This window comes from Centroberyx gerrardi, chromosome 9 (assembly GCF_048128805.1).
Source record: "Centroberyx gerrardi isolate f3 chromosome 9, fCenGer3.hap1.cur.20231027, whole genome shotgun sequence".
NCBI classification, from domain to species: domain Eukaryota; kingdom Metazoa; phylum Chordata; class Actinopteri; order Beryciformes; family Berycidae; genus Centroberyx; species Centroberyx gerrardi.
In genome coordinates, this window is record NC_136005.1 from 12,488,141 (window position 1) to 12,494,300 (window position 6,160).

A 6,160-nucleotide genomic window follows, 5' to 3' on the forward strand; every position below is an offset into this window, starting at 1 on the left:
ATGTCAATCCAGTGGAAAACAAGAATGACAAGTATTCACCACGCAATATTTACTGCACCATACCATAGGCCGCAAGGCACCCAGTGATTTGCCTGCGCAAGGCCTGGGGAAAGACACACAAGAAGGACATTAGTCTACTGGCCACTGTAGCTCAAAAAAAATAATTGCTCTTCTGCTATTTACAAGCACAAATAGTTATTAGACGAGAATCTCCAAAGAATGTAAACTTACCAGCCAATAACAAAATACACCACGTTTGGCTTGTGATTAGTGTTAATTTTACATCTTGGAAGGAAATAAACTACTCCCAAAACCAGTCTAACTAGAATCAGTATTATCTACAACAAGAATTATCTCAAAGCTTTGTGTACAAAGGCTTTGTTGAGAGCAGAAGAGAAACCTCCTCCGCTCTTAAGTTTGCACTCACAAGTGATGAGAAAGAATATGAAAGATGGCAGCTAATTTGCAAAAATCTATTTCAGTGGCCTCGCATGGGAGTGCTTAGAATGTATGCTATATGCAAATATCACTCATGCTACTTTCCCAGGTATATTACTCCATAAGGTTTACACTCCAGGTTGCAAGGTAGACCTCACAGGATTTTTTTTGTTTTATCATGTAGGGCTGGTTATATATCTGAGCTGAAACAATGACACACATGGTATTCATAGTCATCCATCAATGTGGCCACTAATATTTCTCTCATATTTCCTTCCTGGATCAGTCCCATTTTGAAATCACAATGTTTGCTTTTCTCAGAAGGATGTTGACACACTTTTTCCACAGCAAACTGAAAGGCAGAGCATTGAGGAACGCCAGAGCATGGCATGCTCTCCTGCATTTCAATCATCTCTTACAGGGCTCTTATGTGGCTTGGGAGAGATCCACATAGCCTCCAGGTCTGGCTACTAGTTGGGACATGGGAGACTAAAAAAGCCCACCATAACAGGCTAGTTTGTGTCTTTTGACAGTGTAAAAGTGAACACTATGGCCACTTATTTCCAAACACTGTCACTCCTTCTTTCATTCTCTTCTGACTGAACATCCATGTTTAATACATGAACTATTACCTAATGAAGGCCAGATTCTGGGAAAGCAGGAACCAAATCAACCCTATTACCTAGCCCCGACTCCCCCTCCATATCACTACTACTAGCTCCACCCTCCTCCACTCCACATTTTTCACTCTCACTCCAATCAGCCCACAGGCCATAAATGAGATTTATCACTGGCACCAATTGGAGAGGAAAGAGAAGCAGTGAGAGCAAAGGCGAAGGGAGAAGGAAAGTGGAGCTGTACACCAAAACACCATGTCACAGAGTGCAGGGGGCATGAGATAGGGGTGAGCCATGGATCAGGGCTGTTTGGGTGCATCCCACCGGTACTCTGTGCACCATCCTTACTGCTCCTGTAGGCACTAAACACAACAACATCAACAGATCAGTGTGTCGTGCCCCTCAGGGTCTAAGCAGGGCAAGCAGGAATTGATTGTCTGACACTGTAGGGAGCTTGGGGGAGTAAGCTGAGCAGCACAACCATGCACGTGAACACATAAGCATTGTTCTGAAGAAAATTTAACCCTGACCACTAACAAGTTCTTGGATTCCTGGACCAGTAGTAGGCCTTTACACAAATTGTGAAAAACACATCAATAAACCTTGGCACTCTCCAGTTTGTCTTGATTACTGCCAAAAAGAAGCAAACAGGCTATATTAGGCTATATGTGAATTGTAAAGCGATTCATTTCATGAATCCCTTTCATTTCAGTTAAACCAAATAACAGGACAAGACAAAAAAGTACATCATAAGCTGAAGCCATTTTTCTCTCCCCAAGTTGCCACTGAGAGAACAGGCGTCTATTGATCCAGCAGTTCTGGTGCTCTGGGCTGTGGACAGGCCAGGAGAGAGGAAAGAGGCGGGGGTTGTGTTTTTTTAGCTTGTATTTCTGCCTGACACTCCAATAGTTAAACAGCCTGTCTGTTGCAGTTAGAGTCTATTAGATGCCGGGGGGAGAGAAAAATCAGGCTGCAAGAAGAATTAGACAGCAAACGACACCAAGGCCATTGACCGCATCACCAGGGGTACTCAACTAACAGGAAGCTGGGAGAGAAACATAGCATTTCATTCACTTCACAATCAGCAAATAGTATCCTTCAACAAAGGGTAAATGACATAATTGGAAAAATAGCCAGCCACCACGGCAACCTATGTCAAGGCTTGCATTAGACTTGACTAGCCGTGGCTGCAGGCAATAAAGACACTGAAAACTGAAGAGTGGAAATTGCAGGAGAGAAAAAGAGGAGACAGCTTTGTTAGAGCTCTTATTAATTTCTGACTGGTCGCTAATCCACTCTTCTGCATCTCCTCAAAATATTCCAAAGATTTTTGGTTTCTGTGTCACATAATAGATGAGAGCTTTCCCTACATTTCTGGGGTCATACATTTATTTTCTATCATAACTTACAAGTGCTCTGAAATCCAAGCAAGCTCCAGTGGCATGTTTACCCTCTGTTCTCCTTGTATAAGAAAACATGTAACCAGCCTCAGTACAATGCATAAGTCAACTTCCCCCCTCAGCACAAGTACAGGCAGGCCTAAGACAGCACCAAGACTCAAATGTCTAGCGTGCTGGCTACATGTCAGTAAACTGATGCATTCATATGGAAAGCTAAAAGAGTCCACTGAAGACAAGTGATGTGCAGAAAGTGATGGCTGCTGTTGTAGTGCATGGATGGCACCAAGAAAGTGGACTGCTCCTGTTCCTGGACTTTTCACTGACTAGATTCATTCTTTGAGCTCAGTCTACGCTGGTTAGAAAAAAAGCAAACATGAAAAAATCAGTATCACCTCGGTAGCTGACTACCAAGAATGACTACAACTATGACTATAACTTTCCCTATAACTTACCCATTGAAGCTTAGCAAGGAGAACTACAGTGGTTCTCGACCAGTGCTCCTTAGCCCGACTCAGGTGAGCCTTGAGTTTTTTTTTAAAACGGTAGGTTAGATGATTGACTTCATTGTAATTCGACTAATTCAGTCCTACGATTTACACATATTTCCTCGTAGTTAGTACACACATACAACCCAAAATGATAAAATCACGAGCTTTATATGACGTTTCCACACAATCAATAACTTGGTAGCTAAGTCGAGGACTTTTGGCTTCTTTCCGAAATGTGTCGCATCTCGGAAAGGTTCAGGAGCACACTGGTCAGCACAGCACAAAGGAAGGCAGCTAAAGCTCTCGATAGCGCTACTGCTACGACTGTTAGCTCGCCGGACGACAAAGGATAACCTTAGCTGGCGTTAGCGAGCATGCTAAGGTTGGCTACGAACAAATTCTGATTTGTTCAAGTCAATTTCACAGTAACATAATCACAGACTACGAAAGGTTTATCCTGTAGTTTGGTAATACCATATTACTTCTGATCGCTATTTGTGCTAGCTAGATTAGCATAGCTCATAGCTGTTTTCTGATTCGGGGTACGCTCGTTTTGTATGTCAATGGTCTGCCTAGGCTATGGAGTTACATCGCTATCTAGTTTACTAAAGAAAGACTTTGATTAATTGAAGACTCCGAGAAGAAATCTTAATGTATATATCACATTAAATGGCCATGTTAGCTTCAATAGCGTGATCATTTTTGCTAGCCTGCATCACTAATCGCAACGTTATCAACAGTAGCAATTACTTGCCCTTTCTTCATTGTGTGCTATAATGTAGAGCTGCCTCTATGTCTCTTTATTTGCGATATCTGACTCAACCTAGCTTTCCTTGGTCTCGACTCATCCTAAGTTTACAGATAGTCACATACGATACATTTCCCAGAGGGAGATCGCCCAAGAACCGGCGTACTCCGTCGTAGAAAACGTGTGCGCCTAGGAGAGGCTGCCTAGAACGCATCTTGTATAAGGTAACTGCCGATGTGTCGCTTGGTTATAAAATATCATTGAAATACACTTACCATTAACGTGTTACTTATTCTTAATCCAATCTCAGCGAACACTGGGTGATTTTAAACGAATACTCGCGTCAAATTAACAGAAACAAGGAATTTTATCCAACTTATTCTTCCTAGTTGTTTTCTCCACTTCCTGATTGAGACGCTGCCATTTTGAATAGCGAAAGCAGATATTTCCGTTGCTGTCGTCACGCAGTACCCCTTGTTGATCGTGGATCTCAAAAAGCCCAGCCAGAAATAGCGCACCATAATAATCTTAGGCACATCTACATGAATGCAACAAGTTAGACTGTGATGATAACTGATGAAAAAAAATCAATGAGAGTTACTGCGCCAGCCCATTAAATTTGCATGTTTGGGTTAGGATACAATTAAATAGGCTATACAAACAAACAAGATAATAATAATAACAACAATAATAATCTTTATTTATGGAACACTTATCCAAAATTACAAAGATCAATAAGTCTGAGCAATACATAAAAACGTGAACAATAAATTAAGAAGAAAAAATGAATAAAATTGCACAGCATAGGCAACTGCACAGAATAATGAAAACTACAATAAAAAACAAAATAAAATCATATTTAAAGTAAAAGCAAGCCTTAAAGTGCGTTTTTAAAAGGACACTTAGTTGGTTTTCACTGGAGGACACTGGCTGGCTGGCCTAATCTGATCAGGCAGGTTGCTCCAGAGCCTAGGGGCCTTGCTGCAGAGAGCTTGACCACCCTAATCTGCAGCAAGACTGTGGAGCGGCCAAAAGATCACATCCTGAGCTTGATCTTGAACCCTGGTTAATGGATGAAATTGATTATTTATTTGGCCTATAGCCTAGTGTAGGCTACATTGTGTCCAGCGATTTAGTGGTAAATAAGGTGTGTAAATTATGACCCCCAGTCAGTGACCAACATATGGCAAATATCTTATAATACAAACAAAATTCAAATATATTTTCAGAAAAGCATAACTTTATACTATTCCCTTTAAAAGACCCTATATTAATTTGACTTACTTTCTTAATCACTTTGATCACTTTGTATACTAGTATGAATTTACATTGTAAAACATCATGTCAGCCTAAAAAGTTGAGTAAAATGTATTTTGCAAATAAAAATGTGGGTAAACTGAGTTTAGCTTGGTTTACCCTCCACTATATTGTAGTTGTCTTATTGACAATTTAAATGGGTTTGGTGTAAGAGTTGTTAAGAGTTAATAGGTTTGAATTTGTCCTCCAAGTGATGTCAAAGGACGGCACTCCTTGCTTGTGTACTGTGTGTTTTTGTTAGTCTTGTATAGGTTAGTGTAAGTTATGTATAACCTACTAACAGGTAAGGCTTTTTGAATTTCAAATTAAAGCATAACAACTTAATATCTCTGACTTTAACTGTGTTTTTTGGGGGGAATTGAGTGCGAATTCCTCCCTCACACAGTAGACACTGTCTACAGACTGAGTAACCACAGTTATTTATGCTTTTACATCTTTGTAAAACACACTGTAAGAAGGCTATTTAAATTGAGTGTGTACTTATCCTTTGTACTTGTTTTGACAGTCTTTGATGTGCTTATTCAGCTTCACACTATCCTGTTTTGTTTCTGCTATTAACTGCTTAAGATAAATAATTTTGTCAGGAAAGTTAATGATAATCATAACATTATAAATTACCCTCCTCAGATTCATGGACTAAATTCCCTTGTATTCATTCAATAAAAAAATAAAAATAAAAAAACCGAACCATGGTTCTACAAATAGTTCAAGGCAAGAAGTGATGCATTTAAGACCAATAAAGACGATGATTTTCATTACTTAAGGAACCGGTGCAGCTTTTCTTTAATTAATTAATTTCACTCCATCGCATTTGTATGTAAAAGGTTTACTCTTTAGCTGATTATCAAATCCAAGAATGCCAAGTTTTTCCTCTCACTTGAACAGGTGAAGCCTAAGTATAGTCCCTGTCCTTGTACTAAATACATATATGGATTATGTTCTAATGTGCATGACCCACCTGTGTTTTTGTTTGCTTGCAGTATGATTCTCTATGAAACTGATACCAAATATGTTTTGTTTATCCATTTACATATGTGGGATTTCATTTTAGAAGCAAATCACAAGGACTAATTCCCAGCAAACATTATTTACTGTTCAATAAAAGCTTTAGGCTTCTCTTATTTTACTTTAGATGTTAAACAGAGTATGTGT

General features: G+C 39.6%; 1 protein-coding gene across 1 annotated transcript in view; it reads right to left on the reverse strand.

Annotated features, from left to right (window-relative positions):
- Positions 1 to 4,100, reverse strand: part of sbno2b (strawberry notch homolog 2b) — a 67,656-nt gene extending 63,556 nt beyond the window's left edge. Inside the window, exon 1 of the mRNA XM_071926022.2 lies at positions 3,967 to 4,100. The gene's annotated coding sequence lies outside the window, so the exon portion shown is untranslated. The remainder of the gene's footprint in view (positions 1 to 3,966) is intronic.
- Positions 4,101 to 6,160: the final 2,060 nt, after the last annotated feature.